The sequence below is a fragment of the Dermacentor andersoni genome, chromosome 1 (genome assembly GCF_023375885.2).
Source record: "Dermacentor andersoni chromosome 1, qqDerAnde1_hic_scaffold, whole genome shotgun sequence".
Lineage (NCBI taxonomy): Eukaryota > Metazoa > Arthropoda > Arachnida > Ixodida > Ixodidae > Dermacentor > Dermacentor andersoni.
In genome coordinates this window covers 104,141,841-104,160,255 of record NC_092814.1, presented here as the reverse complement: position 1 = coordinate 104,160,255, position 18,415 = coordinate 104,141,841, and the positions used below count along the sequence as shown (strand labels likewise).

The window sequence follows — 18,415 nt, the reverse complement described above, 5'->3', positions numbered from 1 at the left end:
TGAGTAACTGGTGCACACGCATCCCGTAAGGCAGGTCCGCTTTATATAAGCACCGATACTGATCGACGAGTCGACTATGCATCTTGTGACCGTGTCTGCATTATATACTGTAATAGCACCTATTCTCCTCTGTTTGTTTCATCGGCTTTGACCTCGTCGTAGCAAAATCCATCGCGTCACTAAAAAGAAGCAAGATTCCCACCATTCCCCAAATGAAGCCATCACTGTAGACAATGTGCGTTTGCTTTTCTCCTTACTATAAACTGACCCAGTCCTTCGTCTCCGAAATTTCTTATACGCGTATAACTTTCCCGCGGAAAGTGTCGATAGTCATTAAAACAGCCGGAGCAGAAAGTGGCTCGCAATATGTTGCGCCTTGTATTACACAGCAGAAAATACTGAGATAAATAATCGTAGAAAACATTTAGTAAGTTAAAAAAGAACGAAAAAACCCCCCCCCCCCGGCTCTTTCGAAATATAAGCGCCGATGTATAATATTGCAACTTTTCCCTCTTTACAGAGAAATTAATTTATACTACTGACTGCTTAAGCCAAAGACGCCAAACAGAGGGACACATGTAACGCAATATCATGATTGTTCATCGTTCCGAATAAACGAGACTAGTGAGGTGACAGTGCATGGTAGACTAGGGACTGAGCAAAAGACTCTTTCAGAACATCATAAAAAATGTCGAAATCTTTGTTGTTGCTTCTGGTGCTGCTGAACCGCTCGTTGATGTCAGTTATTATTAAACATTAAACAAGGTGAAGTTGTTGTGCTCCATATTAGGATGGCGCATTGTTTTTCTCATCATTAGTTTACAGTGTACTCCGGTACTCACTAGTCCATCCACTTAACAAATTTCCTGTATAGGAAACTTGACATTCAGTACCATGGGCCAAAAGCCAAAAAAAAGAGGATCATAAAAATTAAGAATGCTATCATGCATACCAATGAGAGAAATGATTTATAGAAAGGCAGACAAGTTAACCAGAGGTAGTTCTGGTTGGCTACCATGCACCGGGGAAAGGGGGTGCGGGGATAGAACGAGAAAGAGAAGACCACAAACGACGCAAAGCTTCGAGTAAAAAGTCACATGCAAATGACGCAAAGTCACAAATGACGTAAAGCTACATAGGCACGACGTCTTGGCTCCCATGCGTTCACAATCGCGTTGGGCTTCTTGTATAGTTGTCGTCTTCAGTCGGTGTCCCTATTTACCCTTGACTACGCGTATGATGCATCAATTCTTGTCGCAGTATATAGTAGACACGTTTCCCAAAGTGTGTCATGTAGAGCCGTGCACCTTGGGATTGAGCAGCGCATTCTGCAGAGCTTCTGCGCTGAGTTACTCTGGGGGCGCTGGGCTAGAACTCTCTTTTCTCATATTGGACGCCACAGAAAGCACTCTGGAAGCAAAGGCCTAGGATTGCCGTTCTAATAGTGCACACCAAGGAAAGCAAGCTGGAAGCAGGGTAAGTTATTTCGGATTTAATTTCTTTTTCTATTCTTTCTTTTCTTTTGCATAATTTACCGCACTATTTCCTTAAACTTACATGAAAATAATTTTTCAGTTTCCATGGGCGATTCCATTTTGCTTGCGAAATCTTCGTTTTTCCATTTTTGCAGTGACTATATAAAAACGAAAACGTGCCAGCTGTATTTCGCGTAACTCATGTAAGGAGTATATACCCCTTGTCTTGTACATAACCTCTATATAGATTTTCCTGTTTTCTTCCTTCTGGTGCAACAATTTGTAATATATCATCAGTCAATATAGCACGTCATGCGTCTCACAGAGAAAGAGATTGAGAGAGCAACAAGAAAATGCAGGAATGCAGGAAAAGCGGAGAAGACGCGCTGCTATCACGAAACATACGCAGCTATGGCGGGTGACGAACGATTGTGAACGTATGCCATCCTAAATGCGCGCGCATGCATCTCTGCGTGTAGGTTGGTCGGTGCGTGGGTGGGGATGCTTGGACTAATTAATCTAGCATGCTTCGCCCCCCCCCCCCCCCCCCCCCCCGCAAACACACGCACACATGCACGCGCGCGCGTTTAGGCTCGCATATGTTTACAATCGTCTTGTGTTTCTTGTATTGTAGTCGGTGTCCATAGTAACCTTTGGTCATAATGCGTCCAGAGCCGAAACGATTGAAAAGCCCTTGAGTCCACAAGGAGCGGGTGCAAACAGCAGGCTTACGGCCACTCCATTTCACTTGAGACGACAATGGCAGTACTTGTTAAATCTAAAATAAGTTAGCCCGCCTGGCAAGGAAAAGCCCGCCTCAAATAAATGTTGCATTTCGCCGAAAGAAGAAACATAATAAAAGAAAATATCTTGGCCTTTCGAAGACTACACTAAACACATGTCTATACAATGTTTGTGCGCAGCGATGGCAGTGGCTTCCATGCGTAAAATATGGCGCAGTGAGCGCGCGTAAATTTCAGGCATATTGCATCGTGTCCGTTACGTTACAGGATAGCGAGAACAGCATGAATGCAAGCTCGAGCGGCGACACGAAAGGATAAATGAAGAAACCCGTGATAGGACCCTTGCGATATCTAGCGGTAATTTATCCAGGCGCCTTTAGCTTTTGCCGTGCTCGAGCTGACTTTTGCTTGTTCAAGCTCGAATTACTTCCTCGAAAAGAAAAAAAAAAAAGAAAAATTCTTCGCTAACCTTGTTATGCTTCTCTGCTTCTAATCTAAGCACGCTCGCACACTGCGGTCATAATGGTGCAGACAAAGGGGAGGGGCGGGGATGCGGAAAAGGAGGTTTGAGAGAAAGGAAACGGGAGAAGACTTGTGCGTCCTCCACACTGCGCCGTGCTAGACTCTGAGCCACTGACACAGGGGGCAGAGGGGTGATTATCACCTCGCTCTTCGGACGACGGCAACAAGAGCGGGGCACCTGCGCTCGGCAGGAATCCCAGCGCTGGCGGCAGGGGCTCCGCGGCGCGCCCATTTAGCGCCGTTGCAAGGGCGCGCGCGCGTGCGCCAGGCACGTGGGCGCCCCAAACGAGCGCGCGCGCGAAAAGGAGGCGCGCCATCGTTCGTCTCCGGGCGGCATCATCGGCGATTGAGAGTGACGCAGGCCGCAAGAGCAGCAGCTGCCACGCAGACAACGGAAGCGGGAGGAAATGAAAGCGCCCGGCGGAGGGCGGCTCGGGGACGCCAAGAAATTGCGAATTGCTCTGATTGCTGGCAATGAGCTGCTCAAGAGAGACGATTTCCTTAGCGATATCGTGCGCCTCTGGCCTTGGGGCCAATTAGGGGCGCAAAGCAAGCTTCGCTTTCATTTCGGCCCGTCGCTCCTCCTGCCGCCGGCGGCGTCTGTGTGTGCGCGTGTGTATACGCGTCGCGAAATCCCTCCAGCACCCGAGCGCTCCTTTATGACGCGCTTCCTCAGAGCTCGTCGTAGGGCTTCTCAAGTGGCGACACATTATGCGCCCACAGAAGGCGACTGCCGGACGGAAGGAGCCCCATGCGCGCTGCAGAGGGGCCAAGAAAGTAACGAGCCAAAATCTGGCTGACTGAAAAGGCGAGTGGCGCACAGAAGCAGAATATTTGTTTATCTTTGCTCGCGAGATGACGCGGATGACACAATCAGAGACGGACGAATTAATCTTTTTTTCTCTCTCTCTTCCGTGACAGATAGCGAGATAGACAGATCGGAAATGTGCGGACAACCAAAGCAGGGCCTGCGAATGCTCGCTAAGGCTTTAAAGATCCCTGCGGCGGCGTGTGCTCTGTCGCCAGAGAGGTTAAGCTATTTGCACTTTCTCCTCCGGCACGGAATCGCGATCTTCAAATTCAGCGCGAAAACAGGAACATCAACGGTGTCAACGAAAAAAATAAAAAAATAAACAGTAGCCCACGCCGACAACTGAACAGTGCCAGAACGCTGAAAAGCCGCCTCAGCAGCCGGATATATTGATTTCGCTCGTTCCGTCCGCGCTGCTTTTTCTTATTGCACTATAGACGTCGCTTACTCGATCCTTCTCCCTGTTCACACAAATAGCACACTTTCCTTCTTTTGTGCCGCTCCGATGTTTGAACCACTGGACCCTTCCGTTTTCTCGTCCCCGGCAGTGCAGGAGAAAAAAAAAATGCCGCCAGAAGTGTAACCTCCTTCCATCGCTCCCACTTTTCTTTTAAAACAAAAGGAACGGCGGAATACAGCAGGACGATGGGGGAAAAAATAACACGCACACACAGATCAAGAAAGACAGCAGCAAAGGTTAAAGCGCCGGGGAAGGAAGCGCTCAAATTTTGACGGTAGGCGGAGCAGAGCGCGGCGAGTGCATGTGCCGTCGTCGGTTCTCCCCTGTTCACTTGAGAGAGTCCGACCAATCCTGCATTCTAGAGTGCCAATGGCGTACATCTTTGGTTCCTTTCAGCTCTCATGCTCCGTACTTCCCCGTCCTTCGATCCTCTTTGGGATACCGCTTAGAGCTGCTGGCTAGCGGGAAAAATTAGTCATCGATCTTTTAATTTTTCTCGTGCCACCGCCCGCGCCCTCTTTCTCCATTCCTCCCTTCTTCATTTCTCCTATTCTTCACATTCCACTCTCGTTCGCTCGGTCTCTGGGCGCTTTGAGGACGCTCCTTTTTCGCCCCCTCGCCGTCTACTCTCATTGCTCCGCTTGATTTTCTGCGCCCACCACTCGCCGCTGCTGCCCCTTCCTTCTCGGCGCAGCAGCCGGCAATACAGCCCGAACGCCGGTCTCCCTTCACAAAAACCATACAGCCATCACCCACATGAGCGTACATATGCGACGCACGCACGGGCCCTACACATATATGTGCCCAATACGAAAAAGCCCGGCAGCCCACGCACACATACAAAGGACGAATGCGCAGAGACAGAAAAACCGAGGGCACAGGCATAAAACCAGCGCCCGCAGCGTCTCCCTTCTAATATACGGTCCCTATAGGCACCCCCTCCCCCCCCCCACCCCATCCTACTTCTTCCTCCACCTCTTCTTCCACTCGCATCTCTATATACGCTTTTTTTTATCGCTCTCTCTCTGTCTCTCTTCTCTCGACTAAGTCGCGTAGCCCGCTTGTCGTTCTAGCACTAGATTATTCTTCGTGTGTTTATTTCGTCTCCACCCCTGCCAGCACGTGTTTTCTTCTTTTTGGGGCGAAAAATGTGGAAAATGGAGAGCCGCCTTTCTGCTCGTCTTTATGCGCTTATATATATTTTTTTCTTCCTTTTTCTCGCGCGTTTGTCGATGGCCGGGGACCGCGCGCCAGCCCCCGCCCGCGTCTCTCCACCGGCTAGCACGCAGACGGCCCGCTCTCCCTCATCCGCCGTCCTCTTTCTTCGCCACCCGGTGACGTCATGCGGCCCCCGCCGCATCTTTCCCAATATTTCTCCTCCGGCGTCTCCTCCCGACAGACAAAAACAACAAAAGAGGCATTAATGTTTTCTTCCTGCCCAAGCGAGCAAAAAGAAGAAAGAAAGGGGCAGAAAGAAGGAACGGGAGAACACGCGGCTCTCCTCGCAGCCGTAGAGGAAACGGGCTCCGCCGACCCGTCTGCCGGGTTCGAACATCGAGGAAAAGCCGCCACGTGTTTTTGTAAACACAGACCGTCACGTGGAAGGGAGAGGTCGCGCAGCTCGTAATTCCGTTAACTATGGTTCGTTAGCTAGCTTCGCAAAAACAGAAAAATCACAAAACGTTGAGGAAATAAACGAAAAACAAAAGAAACGTTAGAGAGACAAGAAGCGGAACGGAAGAAAAATGGAATCACGATTGTTTTTTTTTTTTTATGCGTATTATATTTGTCGCATTCCTACTCTTGCTTCTAGTGATAAACAACATTGGTTTCCTCAATGCCGTATTTAAAGGTGATAAACGGGCTAGCTGGTTGACCAAGTAATGCACCGTATATTCAAGCGGTTAAAAAAAATGTTCCGTTATTATTTCTTTTACTATTTGAAAATATAATGCATTCTATAATATAATGCAGATGCCATGAATACAGGCGGCGGCTGCACTGCCACTCCATGGCAGTGTATCGATATACTTCGGGACCACAGCTTCCTTGAGTGCTTTAGTACAGTTTTAACTGGGCAGTGCGTTTTGTGTTGCCGCCTTAGTTGTAATGTATCGAAGCGGAGAAAACATTAACACTCACTTAACTCGAAATCTTCTAAAACGAGTATCTCATTGTGCATGACGGAACTGGGCCGAAAGAGTCGACGAAGATGCTTGTGAATGTAACAGAAGCAAACGACAGCTGTTGCAAAGAAGTGCATACATCTGACGGACGGTGAGCGAAAGTCGCACCGCGGACAACCGCTGCGGGGCTGCACCAACGCTCAGCGAAGGGCGGGCAAAGGCGGCGCCGAGGCGGAAAGCCCCCTGGGCGACATGTCGCGGTCAAACAGTCAATTTGGAGCCGCGAAACAGCTGCGTTTACGCCCATTGCCAGCGCGGCTGGGGAAAGGAGCACCAGGCAGGGCGGCAATAACAGTTCCAGGAGCGGGCATCGCGGCCGGCCACACCGAGGCCGCACACCCGGGAAGGAGAAATTCCCAAGCGGGGAAACGATCGAGACCAAACCGCCGCGGTCGGCGAACTCATAGCGTCGCAGATTGTCGCATCGCAAATACCAGGCGATGGCAGCACCCGCAGCTTGGCAGCAATTGGTGGTAGGGAGTGAGGGGCAAGGAGAGGGAGGCTGTACCAAAGCGGCATGCGGCAGCAACGCGAGACAAAAACAGAGCGGTCAGCTGCTGAGGCGCGCTCCGCCAAGACGGCACCGCGGTTCATGACAGCGTTTGCGACAGGGCCACCGAGTTCTCTACGACTGCACGTGCAGTATCGGGCCAAGGCTCAAGTGAAACAAGCAAGACAGATTTTTTGTTTTCATTCTTTTCATTCTTTTCCCCCCAGTAACAAATCTGCACAGTTCACGCAGCCAGCGACGCGGAATAATTTGGGGATAAGAATACCTCTGAAGAGCAAACAATTCGAATAGCAAAGAAGCGCGTCACACGCAATAGCAGGCGAAGGAAAGGGCACATTATTGTAGTCGGACAAACACACACCATGGCGCGCGGGTATGCGTGGTCGAGGGTCTAGCCACGCCACTAAGCGACAGCCACTAGCTTCCCGACGGCATAACGCCTGTGTGCTTCAAGAGCCGCCGCTTATCGGCGTCCGCGTAAAGCCAGGCGTGGTCGTTGATAAGCGACGGCCGTCAGCGCGCATGCACGTGTGTTCCGTGCAGTCGAAGTCAACATTTTTGCTTGTTAAAACCCGTCACTCGACTTCCTTGACGCCTTTACCCACTTCCAGTCAATAGAGCATCAAGGCATCCGCTGCTGCACCCTTTCCTTTGGCTGCGAATGTGCAGCCACCATTGCTTTCGCTGCAGCACAGGGGATTCAGCGGGCAAGCGCCAGCCTCCGTACGCTCTTCACTCAAATAACAAAAGGCTGTGAAGCGCATGCTCCGCTTGCTCGGTTGATCTATAGACACTCACGTAGCCGTCTCGCACGCGCGCGGGCTTTCTTCGGTTGCTAATTCTTCCCCCCCCCCCCCCCTTTATTCTGCACAGCCACAACTGCCAGGGACAAAACCATTAGGGCAGGCTGATGAAACTGCGGAGCGTCTCGAGATCCAACGACGGCGGCGCCTGTGCCGTCTCCTGCAGGCCAGCGAGGAAGCTAAACAAAAGCGGTCTTTCACGCAGGCCGAGAGATTCGCATCGGAGCCTGGAAACGCGGCGTCGTTTAAACACGTGCCCACGTGAGATCCGCGACGAAAGAACGAGAATCGAGACGACGACGCATCCGAAGCAACGCTGGAAGAATACAATCTGGCGCCGCATCTTGCAACGCGCGCGGCTCCGCCATTTCCTTTCTGTCCTTGTGCGAGGTTTTCAGGCGCTTTCATTAGCCGCAACGCGCTCGCCCAGACTACCTATAATTTGGAAATCAGATTCGTGGCGCTCTTAATGGCCTTTCTTGAGCTCGCATCGCCTGGGCGACGGGAGATCAAAAGCCAAAAGAGAAGGCAGCCTCTAGCGACAAACTGAGAAAATAATAAGGACAAGGCGGCGATAAAAGGCGCATAAAAGAGGATGGCAGCAAAGCGCAGATAGCGTGCGCAGTCAACGCCATAACGGACCGAGGAAGTGAACGAGAGAGCCGAAACAAGAAAGCGAAGAGGAGGAAAAGCAGGCAGTGCCTGATAAAGTTGTTACGTCGCGCCAGCCATGTTGGGCGCCACACCGTCGTTCTCTCCTCGCTTGAGGGGACGTCAGGCGCGAACGGTCGCATGGCGCGCTTTTGCGCTTGTGTTCCCATTAAGCTGCTTGCCCTTTGTAGCCGCCGAAATAGCCACTTTTTTTTTCTTTTTTAACAAAGAATTACATGAAAAAACAACAACAAGCGATTACGCAATTCAGGGCTTTGATTAGCGTCCGAGAGAACTATTTCACTAGTGTGCGACGCAATACTCAACTCAACGTAAAGAGACACTCCTTTATTTCTATCGCACTATGCGGTTCCTCTAAACGGCCACACAGCAATGCGCGTCCTGCTGGAACAAGCGTAAAATATTCGCGGCAAATGTTATAGTTTGTAAAACAACGCACATTCGCACGTCGTACTTCTTTAAATACATTTCTAGACGAGCTGCAGATTCTTGTTTGTACGGGTCAAGTGTTCTGATCCGCTAGATCAATAACACCACGCTGTTGTGGTCTCGACAGAGTGCAATTGCGCTCGGATTATTACTACTACGAATATATGTGAAAAAGCAGTGCCTTTATTAGTATTATTATCATTGTCTTCATTGTAGCGCGTGTGATTCTTCATTGTATTGTAAATATTGACTGTATCTCCACTCCTGTAATGACCCATCGGAGGTTAACAGTACCAGTAAACAAACAAAAATATAATAATTGATACACGGGTATAGTTTACATGCGTAGTTTTTACATGCGTATTCATGGGTTACTCGTCCCGTTATTTGACAAAGATGACGACAAACAATAAATGCGCAAATATAGTGCATCATCTGCGCTCTGGGAAGCAGACGTGAGCTACACAGGGAGAGATAAATCGGCTCCAGCAGAGGCAAAAAGAACCTTGCAGAACGTGGATATGCATGTATGCATACAAGCGTGGGCCGTTAACGTATACAATTGCTGCTTCTCACGAGTGGAAAATACGTTGTGAAAATTTGCACATGCTCTAAGCGGCTGCCACACAAAGCCAGAAAGAAAGCGTGGGAGAAAGAAGATAGAGAACACAGAACAGCTATGTGTCCTCTCAAATGACTGCGCAACATGGTGAAAGGGTATGTATCACTTGACGCCCTCTGCCCAAGACGCCACCACGCGCCGTCTGTACGCGCAGTTTTGTTTGCAGCATCGGTATAAGAAAAAATGCGGAGGCTTGCTGGGCTGGTGGGAGGGCGCTCAATGAGTCAATAGAGAGCGTACAAAATACATCACAGTCGAAGGCAGATGTTAAGGACTTTCCCCAGTGCGAGTTTGCAAATGAATTTAAACCAGCAGTGATGATTACAAAAGTGGCATTTCTGTACATATACCTGCAGAAACAGAAACCTTATTTTCTTTTGCTCGAGAAAAGACCTGTACCTTTTTTTCTTCATCTTTAGACAAACAATCCGGTCCTGATCGGCAGGAAACAATGTCTAACTCGCTCTTCATTTTTAGGACACCGGTCCGCCGTTCTATCTTCATCACAATCACAGTGTCCGCTCCGACCCAGAAATATCGCGTTTGACAGTTGATAAGATGAAAAATACGCGCTTTTCAGGACTACGTAGTGCACGGAATCAAAAGAAAGACAAGACGGCGTTCGTTTCTATCGTCACTGATCGTTATGCTTGTTTGCCTAAGCGTAATGCGCTGCCCACGCAGATCCACTTTGGTACGCTCCCCGAACGCCGCGTAGAAGAATCTTGTCCTTTTAATTCTTGTAAGTCGACAGAGGCAATCGTAATCTTATCGGGCCTATAGACGTACATACGCAATCACTGCAGCGCAAGCTGTGCGAAATAATATAGAAAATTTGGCTCGAATTTCACTCTCACTAGCTACATGAGCAACTTCACTGATCATTTTCGCGTTATCAACTTTAGTAGCTCATACCTCAAACAGCTGCGAAAAAGAAAAAGAATAAAGCAAGTACAATAGCTGAAAGGCGCAGCAGCAGAAACAAAGCAAGATTCGCACGCGGAACCATTTCGTTAGGGACAGACGCCGGGATCGGAATTAATCTGAGAAGCCACCTTAGATTATGCCACGCAGCCATAAGAGCTAGTTTGCTTAATGAACATAACTATCGTGCACACACTTGCGAACGCGTCAGTAAAAGCGGAATACCAAACTTGTGCTAGGGAACAATGTCGCGCTCGTGAATAATAGGTGTCATAAGAAGAAGAAGATATCGTCGATACGACTACCGCACGCGGTAATGTTGCGACAAAAGCGACCACAAGAAAAAAAAAATAAGCAAGGGAAAAAGAAAAAGAGAAAAGCAAAAAAGTACACCCACGGAGCATATCAGCAGTTCTTGGCAAGAATGATCAGGCCCTTTGAAAGAAGCCGGGTCACGTGGTTAAAACAAGAACATCAAAGCCTTCCACTCCTTCTCGGTATTTCCCACTGAGCGGTCTAGTCCTTTGGAGTTTTCGAACTTAAGTTGCGAGCAGCAAGCCTATACGGCAAGACGCTGCAGCGTTCGATATGCGGCCCAGCAGGTTCACGGCATTATGTACCCTCTATGACATTACGGTGAAACCCGGTGCTTAAACGTTTCGAAACGGCATGCGAGCATGTTCTTATTGGCGCCACGCTGAGTGGCCCAAGTCGGCGCACTCATGCAACTGGCACTCGCGGCCGTTAGACCCCGAATGTACACGTAACTGGGCTCACCGTGTGCGCAGAGAGGCCGCCGGCTGAGGACGGCGGAGTAGCCGTTCCGGAAAACTTGACGCCTCCTCGACACTCCGAAGAAGTAGGCAAGAGAACGGGATCGCGGTGCTGCCTTAATTAGGCGAGCGGCAACTGCGCATCCCAGGCATCCGAGAACATGCAGACCGGCCTAGTCTGAAACAAGCAACAAGAGCGGTAGAGCGCGATAAGCGTCCGAGTGGCAAAGCCTCGCATTAGGAAAAGAAAAAAAAAATAGAAGGAACGAACGAAAGAAAGAAAGGAAACGAGAAGATTGATAAGGGATTTAGAGGTGCTTTCGTCTGCCCGTCAATTTATCGGGCTCATTATCACAAAGGAAATGGCGATACCTAAGAGGCACTCAAGAAAAGCAGTAAATACAGACTCAAAGAAAAAAGTGACAAATTCCCCCTCTCCCCCCTCTCCCCTCCACGCGTGGTACGAGAAAAGTTCCAAGCTCTGGGGCCACAATCCCACAAGCCGCAGGCCGAGGCGTATTTAATTAGAGTGATTAGCACGAGCGCGTTATCTATAAGCTTACGATAACGAAAAGAGGCACTGCGAGACGCAGAAGAGGAAATGTACAAGAAAAAAGGCGAACGTAGCTGTTTTTAAGAGGGGCACGTCAGCCGCAAAGCTAGCGCACGGAGACGTCGACTCTGCAAGGAGCGCCGTTGTTGAAACACCGAATCCATGAGGAAAGCAGCCGAGATACCATTCGAACGCTGAATAAACAAAGGTCGTCTTGTAAGATAACCAGTAAGGTGGACTTGAGTCAAGTGGCACAAAGGGCTGGTTGGGCAGCCAATCTCAATGCTGCGCACTCAGAGTACAGCTGCCCTGTCGGCTGCTTGTTGTAACCCTGGCGCGTCAGCGGCATTGCTGGACGCGTGTACAAAGGTTACGATGAATAAAGCTGAAAATATAGCGGATTACGCATTAAACAATCACGATAATATTTCTGTTGCCTCAGATGAAGGCATTTCAAAAATAACGTACTTAAGTTTACAATAAATGACAGGCTGCGTAAAATTTATTTGTCAGAATCATTGGCAAAAGGAACCCCTAAATGAGATACTCAGCGGGCATTGTTGAGTTCCCTTACAAACGCTAATGAAATAAGAAAATAGAAGGGTATAAGAAAGTGAGTAAAGCATCATTGGTCCTGAACAAGCTTGCGGCAGCATCGGTTACGGCAAAATTTTAGTATAACCTTATAACCGCGATTGATGAGAAAGTGCTTGGTCAGAATCGGAAATGTTAGGCCTATGTGTTTGGTCTAATATATATACAGCAGACTTCTGTTGAGACGAAGGGGCCATGAAAATCTGTTCGTCTTACAGAAGTTCGTCCTAACAAAATTGGTCCACAACCCTAAATATCTACTATTCAATAAATGAAACATCATAACAACCAAAAGGATGATGAAAAAATAGACATATTCTGTATTTACATAGTGCAAAGTATTGCTTTATGGACTCTTGTAAAAATTATTGAGTGATTGTTCCGTGCCGGTGCTCTGTGAATCTGTCCGCTGACACAAATCCTGACATTTCGCATAGCTTGCCCAAAAACTTTTTAGTGCCTTGATGTTGAAAACAGAAAAAGATGTGCCAGAGTATTTAGGACACTATGAAAACTCATAGATGAAAACTCATATATGAACACCGCTGCTTCCGCGGCTCCTGGGCAGTTTCCTCGCCATCGTTATCGGCATGTAGAGAAGTCTCGAAGACTTCTCAATTTACTGTTTACACGGTATCAACCCTGAAGGTTTCCACGTCGCCGTCGACGGTGGCGTAGTTGTTCACGCCGACAGAAACGCCATTTGCTTCTCGTGTAGCTGCTGAGTCGCCTCTTTCAAGTCTATTGAAACTGTTCTCCCGCTGAACCAAGTATAGCATGGCGTCAGTGGCGGCTGCGGTAGTTCGGCTTCAGAGAACTTGCAGTTCATGTTATATATATATATATATATATATATATATATATATATATATATATATATATATAAGATGCACTGAAATACATTATTTCCGGGCGCACTTCAATTCGCGGGAATCGCACAAAGTCAGAGAGTATAAGAAGCCGCAAGTCCCCGCAAGTTCGAACGGAAGGCAGCTTGGGCGGCAGTCGTTTTGAATGCGTAGCCTGCCTACGGCCCCTTCGCACGGATATTCTAAGACAACTGCTGAGTGGACGCACGCAGGCTGTGTGCTACAATAAAACGGAATAATTTCATGCTCCGCTTTGTGAGAGCGAAGTACGACGGCACCCCACACCGCTACGCGCAATATGTGATAATTACGAAATAGATTCTGATTGTACATTCTCCAATTTCAATGTACTCGTAACGTTTTCCCGCAAAGATGCCATAAAGTGGCTCCATAGAATCGCCTAAGACACCTATACAACCGAATAGACCGGAGAAATAGGGAACGTCCGGTGAAGCAATTGGAGGATCTACAAAATAGGTACAAAGCCCAAGACCGGGAAACACGTAGCGTCCATGTTGTCTGGCCTTGGTTTCTTCGTGTCCGTTTTATTTGCGCTACAATGGTTTAACCAAGTATTAAAATTAAATTAAATTCTGGGGTTTTACTAGCCACAACCACGATGTGATTACGAGAGACGCCGTAGTGGGGGACTCGGGATTAATTTTTACCACATGGGGTTCTTTAACTTGCGCCCAACGCACGGTACGCGGCCGGGTATTTTTTTGCATTTCATCCTCACTGAAATGCGGCCGCTGCGGCCGGGTCTCGATCCCGCGCCCTCCGGCTTAACAGCACAACACCAAAACCATTACGGCAACACGGCTGGTTTTAACGAATTATCAACCAACTAGCCCAAGAACACGTTATTTTGAGGGAATGCTAGGATGGCATTCATCGAAGCCTTAGATGGAGACCAGCCTAAATTGTGATGCCAGTTCCTTACCGTGGCGCCTCACTTTCAGATGGAAGTAAAAAAAATGAAGGAAAAGACGCACGCAACAACGGATATGACGCCTATAACACGTGGACAGGCCGAAAGCACGCATTTCTATTTATTCTGGAAAGGTCTTTCGGCTCGGATCCCGAGATGTAGCCAACGCCTCTGTAAAAACCGCAAGAGGGCAGACGACTTGAGCCAAGAAATATTTTTTAATTGTTATTTTCATGGTATCGTTCCTGAGCAAATGAAAAAGAAAATAAGATCCCTCCGAGGTCAGTTCCGATTTGTGCAGTAATTAGTTAATTTTTGTTTCTCGATTGGGTGCTGATTTGACGCCTTGGTTCCCAGTACCTGCTAACACATGAGTAAAAAACCAAGAATTCAACGAAATTGACTTGCAAATTACATTCGAGAAACAATTAATCTTTCTCTGCTTATTTTTTTCTTTGCAGCGGGGGCCATTCGATGTACTGCATTATTATTATTATTATTATTATTATTATTATTATTATTATTATTATTAAGTGTGAATAAAAGAGAAAATAATAAGAGAATAAAAGACATGTGGCGATATGTGACGCACGCAAGCTACCCAAAACGCCCACATACAACATCCGTAAGTAAGCGAAAATAGAAACGCTCCACGGAGCGGAGAGGTCGCATGGACCAGCGGAATGGTGCTCTTCTTTCGGCGCGGGCATTGTTTGAAACGGGAGGGAAAGGAAGTATATGATAGGGCAGCTCGCTAATACCACTAGTGGGGAGAAAACGAAGACGCCGCAACTCAGCCAGGACGCGGCGAGCGCGGTGGAACGGCAGAGCGGGCGGCTATACCGCCAGTACGACGAAAACAGAGGGCGCCAGGGCGGCGTGGAGAGAAGCGCTAGCCACGATGAGGGTCGAAGAACACGAAGAGCGGTGAGGCACGAGAGGAAAGCAAGGACAAAAAAAGCACAGCCAGAAATTACTGCAGTTCCACCATAACGCCGAAAAGGAAAATGCGCGATTCGTGCCGCTGGGGACGCGAGCAGAGCACACAAATGGCCGCCCAGATCCGTGAGAAAAGCGATAGGCGACGCTGAGAGAGCACACCAGTGGGAGAGGGGGCGCCGGCCGAGCGGAGCCGAGCGCTGGCCAGTGACAGCGAAGTCATTGTTTCGGCTTCATCTTGTTCAGTCATTCTCGTTTTTGATCCTGCAGCAGCGACCTGTCATGATCGAGCGCCAGGTAGGTACCATTTTGCCTGCCCCCAGCCTCTCCGTTAACCGGCGGGCACTGCTGTTCTTTGAACCCTTACTGCCGTGAGACCCCCCCTTCCAAGTATGCCTGCTGAACTCGCCTCCTCCGGTCTTCTATTCATTCTTTTTTTCGATGATGGGGGCTCGGTAGATGAGTCGAACAAGCGCGCGCGGTGAGAGCGGACTCACGGTTCCGTTTCGGCTACAATTGGGCGCCGCGAAGGTACACTCTGGCCGAAACGAGTTTCCCTCCTTGTCACAAAAGAGCAGCTAATGGACCTAGAGGTGTGCGCCTTGCCTCGTGGAGCCCCGGCTTGTCACATCTCGCGCAGCTGGACCTCTCTGAAACGCCCTCGCGCAGAGTGTGCCCCCCATTAGGCTACACACACGGTGCCCGTGCGCACAGGATGCGCAGTCGGCGCATTATGGCCCCGCGAATGTCCACATTATTTCGGCTCCCTGAGTCACACGAAGCGTCCACCTCCTTGCCTACTTCGGCCCCTCAAACCACCGCAGCGGGCACGAATGGCACGCGGCATTAAAGGTCTTCTGGGGAAGCGCGCAATAGGCAGCGCCGAGGAAGGAGACGTCTCGGACAAAATACAAATAATAGCCTTATATACGTACAGCGCGCGCAATGGCGCAGAAAGCATAACGCGGGCCAACTGCAGATCCACCTTGCTTCAGGTGTTGCACGCGTGCCGCGAAAGATAGTGCTGGATGTCTTCTAAAAAAACACGAGCATTGGAAAGATAAACTTAACAGTTCCACTGCCGGACAACGCGTCCGTAATAACTATGTATACCTGTCCTGCTCAACTGTGATATCAGCAAAGGCTCTGAGACGGCAGCCCCCGCCTTATGTCTCGTACCTTTCATCGCGCGAGCAAAAAAAGAAAAAAAAAAGGGGGGGGGGGAAGCAGCCTGTAACACCGAGGACAAACTCGGTCGACTTCTTTCCCTGTTGCTGGTGTATATTTCAGTCGGCGAGAAAGCAGAAAGCAGCTACTCTTCTCGCTACCATCATTATAAGTTCGCGCTCCTCATGCACGACAACTTGTCTTAATACAAGTCCTAAAAACGTGGGAATGTAGAAAAGGAGACCTGCACGAAGAACGGTCCGCCGATGCTATTTATTTATTCTGAATGCCAAACAACATGGGAACCATGGCGAATATCATGGTTAAATATCATGGCTGCATGCACTTTAAAGAATATTAAAATTGTGACGATAGAACTTAGAATGCACATGTTTGCGGTACTAACACCAACTAAAGACACCGCCTGTACAAGATTTAAAGATGTGCGCTGGTTCTGTGTGGATCTACGCCCCTTCAGAGAATGAAAGAGAAGGCAAATTTTTACAACTGTTAGGGGATCATTCGCGTAGTGAATCTGACATCCGCCGATGCCCGTTGCAGGAGTCGCAGAGTACACTGCCAGAGTTCTACAAAGATATAAAGTCTCAGTGCACCGCGTAGATTCGAGCTTCCCACCTACAGAATTGCTAGTCAAAGATCCTACCCCTCAGCCACTCCGGCAATGCGGCAGCAAATAATACTGCGCCTGGACAATACTGTGCTTCGCCTCTTGAGCTATCGTTAAAATGATTGGCTGACTTCATGCAGCTTATCCATAAACCAGCGCCGAGATGAATGAATAAACGAAGCCAGTGGCAAGAAGGAAAGAAGTCAAAGAAAGGAGTCGTGTATCTCCGCTTCTCCGCCACCAGTGTGTGCCACCTACAAAATCGAAGAAGACTCCGACTAGAGGCAACAATGAGTGCAGTTTCTTCTCGAAGGGAAATTTTACGTACGCATTTGCGAGTGTTGAATCCAACTGATACCGCGCGAAATGCATTAATAAAGAACAAATAAAATAAAAATAGTCGAAAACTTACTGGGCGTAATATTGGGCCAGCTGTCGCATCACTGTTTTCCATTATAGGCGAAACAGCAGCTTTTTTGTTTCTACTCCATATGTATATATATATATATATATATATATCTTCAGCCTACTGTATGCCCACTGCAGGACGAAGGCCTCTCCCTGCGGTCTCCGATCACCATTGTCCTGCCCCAACCGATTCCAACTTGCGCCTGCGAATGTCTTCATTTCACCACCCCACCTAGTCATATATATAAACTAATGTACTTTAATTCCCCTTGCTTTAATGCAGCTCCAGCTTCGTAAGATCCCCTTGCTTTGCTCATTATTCGTCTTCCTCTAAAGCCTATTTTTGTCTTAATTATTCAGTTCTTCTCGACATGGGTAAAACACAATGGAGCACGCATTTCTACACCAGAACCGTTGCAGGGTCCGGAATTCCACGCCAGCCGCAGGCGGACGAGTTTCGCGTTGCGCGGGCGGCCGACGGTCATCGCGGGCACAGATTTTTCGTTCCGCCTTAACGACTCGCTTTGTCCGGCGGTCCGCGCTCTGTTCTTGCACGACGCATCATTCTTAATTTTTCTTCCCTTTTTATCGCAGGAGAGGGAAACGATTGCGGACGCGCCAGGGGAAAAGGAACGGTGGGCGAGAACCCTAGGAGCGCCACAGCGCCTGCGCCGACTCCCCACCTTCTCCAAATGTTCATTATAACTTCAAAAAGGGCGAGATCCCAGCCTCCTCGCCTGCTGGGCTCGGAGGCGAGCGTAGTCTCCGCCATCTTCAACTTCCTCTTCTGCGCTAAGTGCAATATGCCTCTCTAATCACGGAGGCACCCGCCATGATTCCACTCCGCGAGACGGCGGTGGTGCTCGCGCGGCTGCAGCGCAGCGCGCGCTCCTCTTTTATCAATCGCCGAGCCTTGTTTGGCGGGGGCGCTCGCCCTGCCGGCCGGCGCCTCGGAGGGTCGCCCTCTGCCGGCCGACTTCCGCCTTACGCCCGCGTGAACGACCGCCACCCCGAGGCGCTCCTGCCAACGAGTCTCGCCGACGCTGGAGACAACAAAGCGGCGCCGCGATTGCAGGCACGCGACGGACGCGGCCGCTGCGAAAAAAACGACGCTTGCACATGCAAGCTGGTCACGTGCGCGCGACGTAAGACCAGCTTTTGTTTACAAAGCACTGATGTATCACCTACGTATATTCTTTCTTATTTTCGCGTACCATCTCACGTAATGTCGAAATCGGACAGGCTTTCTTCCACAACTGAACGCGCATCGCCAATCGCTACGCGAATGTGGGAACAAAAAAAATCACGAGCCATTTCACTCCGTGAAGGTAGATGACCAGCGATGCTGTTTAGCGTACGCTATACATAATGGTAACAGAGAATTTTGAACGCAGG

The 18,415-nt window shown here is 49.2% G+C and overlaps 1 protein-coding gene across 3 annotated transcripts in view; it reads right to left on the bottom strand.

The window, feature by feature from the left end:
• Positions 1-18,415, bottom strand: part of zfh2 (Zn finger homeodomain 2) — a 464,809-nt gene that overhangs the window by 375,605 nt on the left and 70,789 nt on the right. Inside the window, exon 2 of one of the 3 annotated variants that reach the window (XM_050193384.3) lies at positions 10,936-11,109. The exons of 1 other annotated variant lie outside the window; for it this stretch is intronic. The gene's annotated coding sequence lies outside the window, so the exon portion shown is untranslated. Of the gene's footprint in view, positions 1-10,935; positions 11,608-18,415 lie in introns of those variants that run through there. One more of the 3 variants, XM_055061869.2, reaches the window with a different exon arrangement.